At 37.6% G+C, this 17,224-nt stretch overlaps 1 long non-coding RNA gene across 15 annotated transcripts in view; it reads left to right on the plus strand.

The window, feature by feature from the left end:
• LOC106505633 overlaps positions 1-17,224 on the plus strand; it is a 397,602-nt gene that overhangs the window by 265,815 nt on the left and 114,563 nt on the right. For 3 of the 15 annotated variants that reach the window (XR_002337988.1, XR_002337994.1, XR_002337991.1), the window contains one exon: positions 11,178-14,695. The exons of 10 other annotated variants lie outside the window; for them this stretch is intronic. This is a non-coding gene — a long non-coding RNA (uncharacterized LOC106505633). Of the gene's footprint in view, positions 1-270; positions 5,100-11,177; positions 14,696-14,716; positions 15,679-17,224 lie in introns of those variants that run through there. 2 more of the 15 variants (XR_002337989.1, XR_002337995.1) reach the window with 2 other exon arrangements.

A 17,224-nucleotide genomic window follows, 5' to 3' on the forward strand; every position in this document is an offset into this window, starting at 1 on the left:
CACAGAGTCCAGGCCAAACCCAGAGTCCCTCAAGACCTTTCCTGGTTCTTTATATTCATCACACTTTGAGCTACTTGCCTGTCCATTGTCTGTCTCCCCATTTGACTGGGTGATATCAGGCATAAGGACCATGAGGACTGGGTATGCCTTGTTAACCTCTGTCCCCTTGGTTCAGAGCACTGTAAGCCCTCACAGATATGTGGTGAGTAAGCAAATGAATGAATAAAAAAATGATGCAATAACAATAGCTTAATATGTCATTCTCTCCAGCTACACTTGCACTTTGAAAGAAGATTCTAATGAAGGATGTGTTTTAACATCATTAAAATTTTCATGTGGAAGGAGTTCTACATGGAAGGCCCATTCTGGAGTGAGTGATGAGGAGTGCATCTGTCCAGCGTTTCTCCAAATGGTACACAGCAGATGCCCTGGCATTAAATCAATCTCATCCCCAAGACCAAGGGAGGTTAGATCTCAAAGAACAGGAAAATCGAGGAAGCTGGGAAAAAAGGCAGTGGGGGTCTGACTTTTTTCCACCCAGATGTCCCCTCTGTGAACCTCTGGTTATTCTATCCTGAATGTGAGGTTAAATGTGTAGAGGTCTGCAGCCACAGTCTAGGAGGCAAAGTTCTTGTTGGACAATAAAAATTCAAGCCCACTGCTGGCCCTGCTGGGTCCATCTGTTATTGGAATTAAGTTCCCCATCTCATTCCAATCAAACTGCAAAAGCTCTCTGGCAGGATGTCAGGTTTCAAACAGAAATGTCAGCCAAGGACTCCTGAGGCCAAGGTCTGATCAGAGCAAACTTGAATCAATTTACGTATTAGGCAGAAATTTATAGGGAATTTAGTGGTGTGGTGGGCCTATTTGTTAAGTATTCCTCATTTGCATGCTCTGGACTAAAAATCTACAAAGAGCTATGTATAAAAATCAATGTCAAAGGCCAATGTAACTTCTATCCAAAGGGAGCATATATCCATAAAGGAATGTGAAGGGCTGACCAGAGTGATTTTCTTCCCCAATATAAGAGCAAAAAGAGCTTGAATATGTTCTAAGCCCAGTTTAAACCTAAGCCCCAATTTAAACCTTGATCTATGACTCAGGCAAAACTAACCCTAATAATAATAATAATAATAATAATAATAACCTTCATTGACTATTTAGTATATGCTAGACTCTGTGCTATGTACTTTGCATAAAATGGTATACCTTCTCTATGTGCTGACAATAAAACAATGCTTAAGACATTCTTAATTTAAAACATTTACAAAGCATGGTATTATCCAATGATATCACACACACACACACAGAGTGTATTTTTTTAAAAAGGAAGGGGAAAACACACATCAAACTCAGAGATTAGATTAACTGTGGGAAAACTCCAGGGTTTGAGAGCACAACCCATTATTCATTCATTCAACAGATAATGTCTAGCACCTTCTATGCCAGGCACTGATGCTGCAACTTTGCAACTGTGACATCTACATCCTAGCATTATTGTTCTGTTAGGTATGTTTACAGAATGAGGTGTGTGTGTGTGTGTGTGTGTGTGTGTGTGTGTGTGTAACTATAAAAAAAATAAGTAAAAAATAAATGCAAATTAAATAACATATTTTTATATTAACAAAATGTCAAGTGACTATTCTGGCTTTTGAGAGTCCTTACATATTGTCCCAAACATAAATGTTGTATGTATTGGTGACTACCACTGGCTACAATAATTCCTCTCATGGTCCCCTTCAGAAGGCTAGCAATGACAGTGGCGCAGTGACAATCAATCACAGTACGACGACTTAAACAGATTTGGTTCATTCCCTCCATTATGTTTTTTGAGAGTATCACTAGCCACAAAGTACTGAGTAAACCCCAATTTGATTATATATACATTTACCAAAAGACATGTACAGAAATGGTCTTAGCAGCATTAGTCATAATAACCCCAAACTGAAAACTACCTAAATGTCTAGGTAGAACAGTTGAAAAGATAAAAAATGTTCTATATTTACACACTATACAGAAGTTAAAAGCAATGCATTTAAACTGTGTGCAAAAAATAAGTGGATGAATCTCACCAATATAAAGGAAGCCTGGTATAAGAATAACACCCTACATAGTTACATTCATAGGACATTCAATAATAGGCAAAAACAAGGCATGATATTAGAAGGCAGGACAGTTACCCTCAGGAGGGAGCAGTGGCCATGGTACATTATGGAAGCTTTGGGGTGTACAGGAAAAGTTTATCTTCTTGCTGTGGGTGATGGTAATATGAGTATCTTAGTTTAGGAGAAGTTGTTGAGTCTTATAGTTATGCTTTGTAACTTTTTTGCAAGTATATTTTATTTCCATCAATAGTTTACCAAAACCAAAAGAAAATGAAAATATAAAACCCTGAAATCCAATCTGTGTCTTTTTGTTGTTGTTGCTATTGCTGTTGTTGTTTTCATTCTATTTGTTTGTTTTTATTTCCCCAATACATTATTTTTTTCTACTGTACAGCATGGTATGTGTAACTGGGTCACCATGCTGTACAATCTGTGTTGTTTGAATCTCCTCTTTGGTAAGCCTTCTCTGGGCTTCGGTTATAGCATCTGTAAAATGGGAGAGGGATTTGCTAGCTGATCTGTAAGGGCCCTTTCAGCTGGACTACCTGTGTATGACCTCTTCCAATCCAACAATCAATTTCTGGAACAATGGGCAAAAATTGAGAATGAGCCTGGGGTCATTAGCTCTTCGAATGTGTAAAAGGCTGATGTCACATGTGAGCCAATTTTAAGGCATTTTTTGTAAGTTAAGGACACCATCAATGCACAAGGGAAAGCCTGTCTTCCAGGAAAACGCACATAGCTAATTCATTCCCAAAGTGCTTGGGGGATAAGCATGAATATGCCAAATGCTGTTTCTGCCAAGCTTCTTTCTGTCCTGCCAATTCATAGACCCTGTGATGGGAGGGTCAGTAGTTGCAGAGGTGGGGCTGTTCCTGGTAGGAAGGAGGCAGCTACCATGCTCTCCACCTGCCCACCGCTGTTTGAATAGGCACTTCCTCTCTGAGGGGAGCTGCTTCGTAATTTTCCTCTTACCGCTACTGGACGTCCTGGAATGGCAACATCACAGCCTGTACCCATTCACAACAGGAAAGTTGGACATCCGCAGACAATTCTGGCACGAGAGGAGGAAAAGTCCTCTCCTGTGTGTCAGCTTCTATATTAGAACCAGGAAAACCATTTCTATAGTGTAGACCATGCTGTAATCTTCACAGGAGATTTGGGGCTCCAAGTAGGGAAACGTCCCAGAGTTAAACTCAAGCCTGACATCTGCAGAACAGAGATTCCCAAAGAAGGCATTATTTTGACCCTGAACAGACACACCATGGTAACTCTAAATCCAAGGAAAGGTGCGTTGAGGGTTAGAGACAATTTCTGGTGAGTGAATGAGCTGTAGGGTGTTATCCTAACTGTAGGATGCCTGGGCCTCCTGTGAAAGGTCACTTCTCATAAGAATGCTGAAATTGGCAGCTGAAAATAACCAAGTCCAAAATCTGAATCTACATCATCTACATTGTTTCTTTTATCAAACAATCAGAGGTAAAAGACCTGTTTTGTTGTTTTATTTCTTTTTGTTTAGTAATTTACTTCTAATCTTTCACTCGCTAATGCATTTTAAATAATACAATGGAAAGGAAGGATTAAAAATGAAATAAAGAGAAAGGCAGAATACAAACCCCAATGTTTGCTTGTTAGTTTTGACAGACATTAGTGTGTTAAGTAGCAATCAGAATCCATAAATGCCTCTTCTTGAGCTGGGTGCTGGTCAAATAGATGGATTTAGTTTATGAAAATTGCTGGTTGCAATGTCTACACAACATAGTGAGCTGGTGGTGGTCTGTGGATTTTAGGATCATTGCTCCATGGAGGCTTCTCACTATCCCAAGAGTATACTTTTTTGAGAAGAAATAGACTTAACACAATGCCCCAAAGAGAGGAAAGGATCAGGGAACAGGATATTGTGATTAAGAATGGTGACTCAAGATAAGAGGATGGAAGAGCAGGTAGGAAAATTGATGTGTCTTAAAAAATCAAGATTTCATTGATGAAGCAATTTTTTGGTGACAATGAGAGAAACCTACTGTCTTCTGAAGAGTGGGACCAAGGGAACATCAGTAAATAACCAGAGTAATTATGGAGAAGGAGGCATACAGATTTCTGCTCATGGTGTTCAGACAATCCAGATGCCAATCCAGGAGATATTCAAGCTCTCATTCAGGTCAACCTGGGGACACCAGGCAGGTAAAGCATCACTTCTCTCCACTCATTTTCTACTCAAAAATGGCAGATGGAAAATCACTTTTTACAAACACAACTTTCCTATTTCACTGAATACCAAATATAAAAGCTCATGTCATTACAATTGCTATTAATAAGTCCTGAAAGCAAATTGAGAATTAGGACAATTACCACAACACACCAAGAGAATAAGCTGGAAAACAATTTCTTTAAAGTCACTGCGTAATGTCTCACTGAAGCCAGCCAACCTTCTTGTCTTGTTTTGGAATTTTGGAAAAGAGAGCGCTTGAAGTAGGGAAGACAAAAGACAGAAATCCTACAAGCAGTTTAGTTTCCAGTCCAAGACAGCTGTTGGGTGACTTCACCCATTGTGAGAACAGCCATGCGTGGAGGGAATTAACAGATGAAAAGCCAGCAAACTCAATATGGGGCATGTAAACATGCTTTCTCAGTCTCTTTCTTTCTTTCTTTCTTTTTTATTAAAGTATAGTTGATTTACAATGTTCCTTCAATTTCCGATGTACAGCAAAGAGATCTAGCTATCCATACACACCCATTTTTTTCTTTTTCTTTTTTTAACTTTCCATCAGGTTCTTACCCAAGAGATTAGATATGGTTCCCTGTGCTGTGCAGCAGGACACCATCACCCATCCATTATAAATTAAACAGTCTGCATCTACCAACCCCAAACTCTCCCTCAGCCCCCTTCTCTACCCTCCCCCCCGGCAAACACAAGCCTGCCCTCCATGTCCATGATCTGTTTCTATTTTATAGATAGATCATTTGTGTCATATTTTGTACTCCTCATATAAGTGATATAATATGGTGTTTGTCTTCTCTTTCTGACTTACTTCACTCAGTATGAGAGTCTCTAGTTCTATCCATGTTGCTGCAAACAGGATTATTTTGTCCTTTTAATGGCTGAATAGTATTCTATTGTATATATGTACCACATTTTCTTAATCCATTCACCTGTCGATTAAAGGCCTAAATGTAAGGCCAGATATTATAAAAATGTCAGTATCTTTTGATTCTCCTTAGTGACAGACACACCTACAAGTGAACTTACATATGTGTATGTTTATATGAAACATAGAGGACACAAGAAAGGGTAGGAGACATGAAAAACAGTGGAGGAAGATAAAAATTTCAAGATTCAAATCATGTTGCTGCTACCCCACTTCAGAGAGTCTCTGAGGAAAGAGCTAGAAGGGCTGTTCACCACTCAGCTTCCTTCCAAGAAATGAAATTATGAGCAAAGGAAGGGCCAAGAAAATGCCAATTTGTGTCACACTAACATCTTTGTTAAGGCTGAACATGGACTTCAGAAATGTAAACTTGGAACTCCAGTGAGCACAGCCAGCCTTGAGGGATTGATATTGGGTTCTTCTGAAGGACTGAGGGAGATCCAAGAGGAGATCCAATGAGATACTCACTAATGAGAAAATGTACTGACACTAGGGTTTCATTTGCAAGAGTAGCGAACTCAGAAAAATGGAATCCCTAAAACTGCATTTGGAACTGTCTGTCATTAGAGACAGACAGAGACAGTGATTGCTAGAGAAAAATGAGACAACAGACAAACCAAAGAGAGAGGCTCTAATTGAGAGGACCTGGGGGAACCAATGAAAAAAGAAAAGCCCAAACTTTCCTGCCTCAGGTGCAAACTGCTACATTTGGAATGGCTGGACAAGGGGGCCCTACTGTACAGCAGAGGAAACTGTGTGTGATTGGGTCACTTTGCTGTATAATAGAAATTGAAGTAACATTGTAAATCAACTACAATTTTAAAAAGTGTAAACTTACTGAAAAAAAAACCTTCAAAGGCTACCTTCCTCCTGGTTGGTGGACTGCAGTTGCTTGGAATAACCACCAACGCCTTATACATATTTCAAACTCTCCTTCCTGGGTTTATAATTTTCACAGAGGCAGCTGCAAATGTAAGTCATGAATGTAAGATGATGCTTCTTTGCGGGGTTGTAAAGACAATCTAAGAACAAGTTATTTCAGAGTCACAGAATTCACAGCTGGAGACCTTTTCCATTGCCTAATGCACTTACCCGTGAAGCTTTCATTGTTTCACTCTTACCCAGTTGTATCATTATTTAACTTACCTCATCAGGGAAATCATTGTTTAAAAAATGAATATAAATGGCAAAAGAGTTTTCTACTTATCTGTTCCAGGATAATAGCCTCCCTCCCCCACTTCCCGCCACAGAAGGGTTAGGCCCCTGTGGGTGATGAATGGTTCCAAAGAGTCTGACAGTCCCAGCGAGAGACATGAGAGTAAAAATAACTAGCTGATTACCAATAGGGAGCAAATTGGCCACTTGAGAATTCAGTGGCTGGAGGGACGATGAATGAGAAAACAAAAATCCTCATCAAGAGACTAGGCTTTCTGATTAGTCCAAGCGCTGGTCACCGTGTTCCATGCCTCTCCCTCCCTGCTGTGTGATGATTTACATCCGTTTGGACATCATTTTGTATTTGGGGTAGTCATTTCCAAAAGGGTGTTTAGAAGACTTTGAAGTACTTAATTATAACCAGGAGGCAGTTAGGGGCCAAGAAGTGAAATGGGAGCTGCTGTCTTGGGCTGTGGAACGTTCATGTATAGAAGAAGCCCATGTCTGGTTGGTTTGATCTGGTTTTTCATTCCATCACCCCATAAGGCAGCCTTCCAAGGTTTTCTGGACTCTGGAAGCAAATTAAAATGAGAGTATTCTTGGCCAAGGGAATCCACATTCAAGGCAGCTTCAAGGATTTCAATATGTGAATGGACTGGGCTTTCTGTTAATAGTCAACTACTAAAAATAGAAGTAATTTGAGAATCTTTTGAAGGGAGACCATTTTTACTAGTCTTCATTTGAACAAATCCATTAAATGAGGGAGGATATATAATGAACCATTGACAGGCTAGCCATCCTCAAAAAGCTTCAATGCTAAGTCATATATATGTGAAGAGATGCAGGATGATTAACCACTAGCCCCCAATTGGGCATAGCAATATGAGCTGTAGGAATTAAGAGAAAGAGGAGGATTTTAAGTTAGCTAAGCAGAAAAGGATGCAGGGAAGAAGGATGATATTACCCAGGACTTGAAAAATGAAAAGAACAATGGTAAATTTCTGGGAAAATATGGCTTGAATCTGTTTTTTTTTTTTTTTTTTTTTTTTTTTTTTTTTTTAATGATTTGTCTTGAGTAAGGGGTTCTGGGAAGATGAGCCTGGATATCATTTCCCATGTATGCATGGTCCTTCAACATCAGGCAGGGAATGGCTTTGGTCTTAGGAACAATGGAAGAACATTAATGATTCTGAGTAGAGTCAGAACTGTGTTAGAGATCTGTTATCTTCATAGGACAAAAACAATGTTCTCTGAAACTTTACCAACTGGAAAGATCAAAAGTTAAGCCCATCAATTGATTCTTCTTTGGTGTAGACACCTGCACTATGGGAAAGAAGAATGCATAACACAGTGCCTGACACATGGAAGGGTTACCCAATACTACTGAATAGATGAATGAAACTGAAGGTACTAGTATTTCTAGAAAGAGCTGAGGAAGACCTGAGGTTACCTCAGCCCTCTCAAGAGGCAGGGATGAATGATTTGAAGAGGATCAGGTTAGAGGTTAAGTGAACTTGGGTATTTGACTTGACCTTCCTGGGTCTTTATCTCCTCACTTAAAAAGACAAAGATAAGTTTGTGAATAGGATCTAACTACACAAAGTTTCTTGTATGTATGTTTGGGGACACAGATGCCTGAATAGCTTGAATCGAGTGCTTGGAGGAGCCCAATATTCCACTTAAAGTTAAAAACCTGGGGATTAAATTTCCTTCATACTTTAAGAGGCTGAGATTCTCAGAATCCAAGGATGTTTCTCTTCCCTGGAAGGACAATTGGAATGCCTGACCCCACAACTCTGCTAATTTTGTCATCTTGGAGGTCCATGGCTGATTGGTTTCACTGAAATGAGGAGGAAAGAATTTTGCTTCTAAGCATCAACTCAGATTCCCCAGCAATTTAAGGAGTATTATTGATCTGATCAGCCATGCTGGGGTGTAATTGACCATCAAAAGAGACAAATCACTGAAAGTCACTTGCTCCATCAGAATGTGACATTGGCAAAGTGTAATCTCTGACACAGCCCTTTTTTGTAGAATTGTTTTTTTTCCATTTCTGCTTCCTTTCTTTACAATGGCTTCTGTCATAAGGTTATTGGAAAGAATAACTAGTTAATGATGGGGAAAAATTACTTGGGAAAATGATGTACTTTTGCTCTGAAGACTATTGTTCAAAAACAATATGCAATAATATTTTTGTTGAACGAACACATTCAGTAGGTGCTCTGATTTGGGGACTTGTCAATAATGACATGATGCTGACTGGCTGAAATATGAGCAGTTAAAGAAAATGTTATCTTTCACCAGAAGCTATTTTCAGTATAAAACTCCAGCACGGAAATGTAGTTCTTGCAATTTACAATGAGACAGGGCTTTTAATAATGATTTTTGGCTTAATGTATTAATGAATGGAGATCTGAAGGATAAAGGACTTACAATGTAATAAGGAAAGCTCAAGAAGAGATTAGACTCTAATCAAAATAAATTGTGTTTTAAAATTGATTTCAATAAATTCAACTGTTTCCCTTTATTTATACTAAAAAGAAAGGTACTGTGGTAAGCTGATTCATATCACTGAAATAAAAAGAATGCATATTATGTTTTAATATAATATTAATAAATTGCAAGTACCAGTTTACAAGAAGAAACCATATATAGGCAAGAATAGATATTCTTGGTGAGAAAAAAATGTTACACTATAAATGTCAATAAATTTATTTTTTCTTTCTGAATAGTACCTGTCATTTAATTGAAGAGCTGATGAGCATCATAGAAAAATACCTAAAATGTTATGAATAAAGGCAATGAAACTTATTATGATTACCTTTTCTTTCCATTGTTTCTCTCTCTCAGTTTCTTCTACTTCTCTCAGTAGTAATGATGTTCTTTATTCTTCATTAGGCAACCTAAACTCAGAGGAGACACTTTCCTCCAAGAAATTTCAAGAACTCTAATATACTTCACTTATAGATTTCTATAAAGAATATTGCAAAATGAGTCAAGATCACTCCACTTAGTACGTCACCATTCTAAACTTGTCCATATCTTAATATTTTATGTCTTCAGCAAGAGCAGAAATGTATACCCCATCTGTAACGTTCCTTCTTCCACTGACAACAATGAAAATAAATTATCAAGCAGCACCCAAATCTCTGTCTCCCAGTGAGCGTAGAAACTTCTTCCTGGTTGCCTACAAGTGAACCCTATGGGTTAACTAACTCTGGAGTCCAGTGCAATGCCTTAACCTACTATAGGTTATAAGTCATACAATATTTAGCTTACTCTCCCATGGTATCAGCAATAGGAAGTGTCCAATACAAACTACTGAAATAAAACTGGAAAAAAACCTAAATTGCAGTCACTCTGTATTTGCAAGTAGTGGGACTCTATGGTACAACCCTAATGGGGGTCCTGAGGTTTCCCAAACTATAGAGTCTTCTTCCATATCATTGCTCATGTTCTGAAAAGAATTGATTCAATGAGTCTTTATTGTCATATTAATCTGTTATTCTAAAAATGATACTGTAGGAGTTTCCATTGTAGCTCAGCGGTAACAAACCCAACTAGTATTTGTGAGGATGAGGATTCGATCCCTGGCCTCATTCAGTGGGTTAAGGATCTGGCATTGCCCTGAGCTTTGGTGTAGGTTGCAGATGCAGCTCAGATCCTGCTTTTCTGTGGCTGTGGTATAGGCCAGTAGCTGCAGCTCCAACTAGACCCCTAGCCTAGGAACTAACATATGTTGCAAATGCAGCCCACAAAGAGCAAAAATACATAGAGACATAAATAAAAGTGATAATGTAATGTAGAGAATAGACTTGTGTTTGCCCAGGGGGAGGGGTGGTGGGAGAGGGATAGATTGGGAGTTTGAGATTAGCAGATGCAAAATATTACATATTGAATGGATAAAACAAGGCCCTACTTCACAGGAACTATATTCAATATCCTGTAATAAACTGTAATGGAGAATAATATGAAAAATAATTTATATTTAGATATATAACTGCATATATATATATATAAAACTGAATCACTTTGCTGTACACCTGAGACTAACACAACATTGTAAATCAACTATACTTCAGTAAAATCATTTCTTTAAAAAAGAGATACTATATGTAATATGTTTTTTAACATACTAACCAGATTCTACTCTGGTAGAATCTAGGGGGTAATACTGGAGTCAGATTCTCATAATCGTGAACACCTACTTACAAAGGATAAAAACTAGGTTTATCCATACTGAAAGGTCACTGACTTCCTGAGGATGAAAGGATCTGACTGTAGATGGTGTATCCAAATAAAAAACATATATGGGTATTTATTAAATACCTTTAGCTATTATGGTAAATTTAAATACCAACAAACACTTTAATTTTCTGTATAATATGGAATCACTGGTGTTATCACGTCAAGACTGTGGTTGTATGTTAGTTCCATGGTAAATGTTAATGAATCCTGTATTATAGTTATAATTGCTGCTGGAAACTCAGAATTTAGTGGTGGATTTACTTTGGCATTTGAAATACAGCATGGTGTTTTTTACTGGACTCTCCAAAATTGCTGTTTTCTACATGCTGAGGTAAGTTCTCATCAGAGAAGAATTAGATCTTGAATGTTTTACAATGCCCTCAAAATGTTGGAAAGAGGCCATGGATTCCAGACCATTCTGATGGGTCCCAGAAATACAAGCTAAGCTCTAAGGGATTCTGTGCTTTTTATTCATTCCTAATAATCATACCTCCCTCAGAGTGTGATTCTCTCCATTTCACAGATGAGGAAACCAAGATTGTGAAGTTAACCAGTCATCTGCAAAGACACAGATAACATCAAGTCAACCCAAAATCATTTCATTGATTTAAAATTTTGAGAACTTTCCAATAGGGTCCCAAGCCGGCCGTACCCCTACAAATCTACCTTGGAGGCTCTCAAAACAAGATAAAGACTTTGTGAGTATGAGAGGAGAAAGAAAAGTAAGGAAATGCATCTGTAATGTTGCTGTCTGGGTGGGCATACAAACACACACACTTGTATTTTAAAGGTTCAGCTCTGTTACTGTGTTTCTCTGACTTTGGGGAAGTCACTGTTCAGGCTTTCATTTCCTTATTTGTCAAACTGGGGCATGTGAAAGAATGAGTGGCTCAGTACAATTGCATGCATTCTTCCAACTGATGCTGAAGGATCCTATGTGTGTATATATATCATAGAATGATCTGTAAAAGCCAGGAAAAATACTGTAATTTGGGGGTCCCCTTTTCAAGATCCTTCCCCTCTCTCCTACCTCTAAATTTGAGAATTCCCGGAGTTCCACCCCAAACCCTCCATTCTTCTCTAGCACTGCTTTCTCCTTGGGTGGTCTCACCCTTTCCCAGCTCTTGTTTTAAAGTCTATTTTGTCTGCTATGAGTATAGCCACTTCACATTGCTTATGGTCACTATTTGCTTATCTTTTTCCATTGTTTTGCTTTCAAACTATTTGTATCTTTGAATCTAAAGTGCCTCCTGTACACAGTATATAGTCAGATATTTTTTAATGTACTCTGATAATCTCTGCCTTTCTACTGAATTGTGTGAGCATCCATATTTTAGTATCATCCATACCCATCATTACTAATATGGTTGGATTTACACCTGCCACTTTGTTTTTGGTTTTCTATGTCTCAAGTCTTTTTGTTCTTCTGTTTCTCTTTTATTGCCTTCATTTGTATTTAATGGCTATTTCTTACTGTAGCATTTCACCTGCATTAATTTTTTCGCTACATTTTAAAGTTTTTTTTTAATGACCACACCTGCAACATATAGTATTTCCTGGGCCAGGGACTGAATCTGAGCTGCAACTGGGACCTGTGCCACAGCTATGGCAATGCTGGATTCTTTAACCTACTACGCCAAGCCAGGGATCTAACACCCACTTTCATAGCAACTGCTGTTGCTGCAGTCAGATTCTTAACCCACTGTGCCGCAGCAGGAACTCCTAAACAATTATTTTCTTTGTGTTACTCTAGGGCTTACTATGTACATCCTAACTTATCAAAATCTACTTCATATTTATGCTAACATATTTCAGTGAAACATAGAAACTTTATTCCTGTATAACTCTATTCTCTCCTCCTTTTGTAATATTATTTTTCTACACATGTGACCTAAATATGTTCCAAACCCAACAATGCATTGTATTGCTTATTACTTTAGGTGATCTTACATATTTTACACACACTGGGAGAAGGAGGGAAATATTTATTTATTGACTTTAATATATTGCTTTTATTTATCATTTCTGATTCATCTAATTTTTCCTGTGGAATTGAGTTATCATTTGGTATTATTTCTTTACCCCAAACCAGTTTTGCTCCCACACAATTCCTGTGTGCTGGTGTTTTCAAATGGATTACATTTCTACACATTATAAGCCCAACTATACAATTACATATATATTGTTGTATATATACACATTTACTTTTAAAATCAGTTAAGAGAAGAAAAGGAAGAAATAGTGCAATTACATCTTCTTTTTTGTCATTTTTAGATAAAATTAATATACCATATAATTAACCATATTAAAGCATATAATTCAATAGCATTTAGTTCAGTCATGATATTGTGCAACTACCAACTTCTCTAGTTTTAAAACTTGGCATCACCCCAGAAGAATATTTCACATCTAATGAATATTCACTGCCCATTCTTCCTTCCTCCATTTCTTGGCAAACACTAATATGCTTTCTGTCTTTATGGATATAACTATTCTAGGTATTACACATAAAAAGAATCATAAAATATGTGTCCTATTGTGTTTAGCTTCTCTCACTAAGTATAATGTTTCTGAGGTTCATCATCTTGTAGCATGTATCAGTATTTCATTACTTTTTATGGCTGAATAATATTTCACTGTATGTATATACCACAGTTCTTTTTTTTACTACTTTTTTACTACTCATGTGTTGATAGACATTGGTTTGTTCCCATTTCACCTTTTGGCTATAGCGAATAATGCTAATGTAAACAGTCATGTATAGGTTTCTGAAAGACATAGGTTTTTATTTCTCTTAGATATATACCTAGGAGTAGAGTTGCTGGGTCATATAATAATTACATGTTTCACTTTTTATGGTATTACCAAACTCTTTCCATAGTGGCTACACCATTTTACATTCATGAGCAATACACAAGGGATCCTGTTTCTCCAAATTCTAGTCAACATATTATTTTTTTGTTCTGTAATTTTTAAACAGCCATCCCAGTGGGTATAAAGTTGAATCTCACTGTGGTTTTTATTTGCATTCTTTAACAATCAGTGAGGGTGAAGATCTTCTCATGTGCTTTTGGTCACTGGAATATCTTCTTTAAAGGAATAACTATTCAAGACCTTTGCCTATTTTTTTTAATCGGGTTGTTTGTTTTCTTATTTTTGAGTTGTAAGAGTACTTACATATTCTGACTACTAAAAATTCCCTACTAAATATTGCAAATATTTTCTTCCATATTGTAGATTATCTCTATTTTTTAATAATGGTTTTGATTTATGAGTCTTTAATCTTTACTAAGTCAATTTTATCCATTTTTTTCTTTTGTTGCTTATGCTTTTAGTGTTATATCTAAGGACCCATTGCCAAAATGAGGTAATGAGGATTTACCCCTATGTTTTATTCTAATGTCTTTATAGTTTTACCTCTTATACTTAGGTTGTTGATCATTTTTAATTTTTATGTATGTTATAAGCAGGGGCCCAATTTCATTCTTTTTCATATGTTTGTTCAGTTATCTCAGCACCATTTCTGAAGAAAGTATTCTTAACCCTCTTAATAGTCTTGGTACTCTTGTTGAAAATCAATTGGCCATTCATATTTAGGTTTATCGCTAAACTCTTCAGTTCTTTTCCATTGTCTATATGTCTATCCTTATGCCAGTACCACATCATTTTGATTACTATAGCTTCATAGTAAGTTTTGAAATCATAAAGTGTAAGTCCTTCAACTTTACTTTATTCAATATTGTTTTGTCTGTTTGGAGTCCCTTGCAATTCCATAAGAATTTGAGGATTGGCTTTTCCACTTATGTGAAATGGCTACTGGAATTCTAATAGGGATATACTGATTTTGTAGAAATATTGGGGAATATTGACGTCTTAATAACACTGTCTTCCAATGCATGAATACAGAATTTTTCCCATTTAATCATATTTTTCATTTCTTTTAGCAATGTTTCATAATTGTCAATGTACAAGTCTTTTACCTCCTTGGATAAATTTATTACTAGGTATTTTATTCTCTCAGATGCTGTTGTAAATGGAATTATTTTTAAATTACCTTTACAGGAGAGAGGCAAGATGGCAGAAGAGTAAGAGAACACGCTCACCTTCTCCCACAAACACATCAAAAAACACATCTACATGTAAAACGATTCACACAAAACATCAACTTTTTGGAACTTAAGTCTCCAAAAAGGGCAAGAAACTCTTGACATACCTGGGTAGAAGAAAAGAAAAAAATGAGAATAAGAAAAGGATCAGGACGGGACTAGCACTCCCCTGAAGGAGCTGTGAAGGAGAAAAGGAACACACACCCTGGGAAGCCACCTGACTGATGTAAGATCGGCTGAGTTGGAGGGAACTCCAAGAAGCCAGGAAAAGCGCAGCAGCTGGACTGAGAACCAAAAAGCAGAGTGAGAGATGAACAGACCATCTGAACCACTGGCACAGACACCACAGCCTGAGACGTTCTGGTGGGGGCTGGGCACTGAGACTTAGGCTCTAGAAGTCAGTCCCAGGGAGCAGGCTAGGGTTGGCAGTGTAGAGACAGCCTAAGGGACTAGGGAGCAGTGCACCATGGGCAGAGGGAGTGCTACACTAAGGGCTGGGGAGTGGAAAGCCATGGCAGAGGGAACCCAGGAGAAGGTCCCTACCAGAAGGAGAGACAAGGTGCTGTTGTTGGGACGGGGAGAGGAGGAAGGGTGGGCTGCCATAGAAAATTCCTTGCCCACCTGATCTCAGAGGGTGGAGAGGTCCAGATGCAAAACTCCCCCATCCCCCCCCTGTGGCCAGGAGCCCCTGCTGGCCCTGTCACATGCTCCTGGCACCCACACCCACCACCCTCCTTTCCAGCACCCTTCCTCACCTGCACAGAGCTGCCTCCAGCTAGCCTGCCCTGGACTGTGCCAAATTACAGATTGGCTTCCCCAAATTCACAGAAAAAGAAAAACACAGGTATGATGAAGAAGCTCAGAAATCATTCCCAGTTAAAGCAACAGGAGAACTCACCTAAAGCAATCGATAATGTAACAGACCTCTGCAGTCTGACAGACTATGAGTTCAAAAAGGAGACAGTGAAAATACTGAAGGAATTAAGAGAGGGTATGAACAGTAATGCAGATTCCCTCAGAAAGGAAATAGAAACTATAGGAGGAGCCAAGAAAAACTAGAAAACTCACTTGTAGAGATATGAACTGAGCTAAAGACAATAAAGACCAGAATGAATAATGCAGAGGAACGAATTAGTGACGTGGAAGACAGAATAATGGAAATCACCCAAACAGGACAGCAGACATAAAACCAAATGAAAAAAACGTGAAAGCAATATAAGAGACCAATGGGATAATATAAAGTGGGCTAATCTATGCATAATAGGAATTCCAGAGGGAGAAGAAAAAGAAAAGGGGATTGAAAATATATTTGAAGAAATTATGGCTGAAAACTTTCCAAATCTAAAGGATACTGATCTCTAGATATAGGAAGCACAGAGGGCTCCAAACAAATTGAACCCAAACAGGCCCACACCAAGACGTATTATAATAAAAATGGTAAACGTTAAAAATAAAGAGAGATTCTAAAGGCAGCAAGAGAAAAGCAAAATGTTCACTATAAAGGAACCCCAATAAGGCCAGCTGATTTCTCTACAGAACCACCACAGGCCAGAAGAGAGAGGCAAGATATATTTAAAGCACTGAAAAGAAAAAATATGCAACCTAGAATACTCTATCCAGCAAGAATATCATTTAAAATAGAAGGGGAAATAAAGAATTTCTCCAACAAACAAAAGCTGAAAGAGTACAGCAATATGAAACCCATTCTAAAAGAAATACTGAAAGGGCTTCTCTAAATTTAAAAAAAGAAGAAGAAGAAGTAAGAAGAAATAGGATGGAGGAAACCACAGTTGGAAAGCAGTCACTTAAATACGTCAGCATACAGATCCAAACATGAAGATGTTAATAAAAATAACATAAAATAAAATAAAGACATCAAATTAATGCAATGAGGGCAAGGGAAGTAAGAAAATATAGATTCTTTTTTTATTTTAATGATGTATTTGAGCCTATATGATTATCAGGCTAAAGTAAGCAGATATAAGAAAGGGTTAATATACTTAAAAAACAGGGCAACCACAAATCAAAACCGAATATTACATTCACAAAAACCAAAAAGAAAAGTACTCAAGCATAAAATTAATGGAAACCATAAAACCAAAAAAAAGAAAAAAAGAAAAGAAGAAAAGAGAAACGTAGAATGAACTGGAAAACAAGGTTTAAAATGGCAATAAATACATATCTATCAATAATCACCTTAAATGTCAATGGACTGAATGCTCCAATCAAAAGACACAGAGTGGGAGATTGGATAAAAAAGCAAAAACCTTCAATCTGCTGCCTACAAGAAACTCAGCTTAGGGTAAAGGACACATATAGATTGAAAGTGAGGGGATGGGAAAAGATATTTCATGCCAATGGACAAGACAGGAAAGCAGGAGTTGCAATACTCATATCAGACAAAATAGACTTTAAAACAAAGGCCATAAAGAAAGACAAAGAAGGACACTATTTAATGGTAAAA

The sequence above is a fragment of the Sus scrofa genome, chromosome 13, assembly GCF_000003025.6.
Source record: "Sus scrofa isolate TJ Tabasco breed Duroc chromosome 13, Sscrofa11.1, whole genome shotgun sequence".
NCBI lineage: Eukaryota > Metazoa > Chordata > Mammalia > Artiodactyla > Suidae > Sus > Sus scrofa.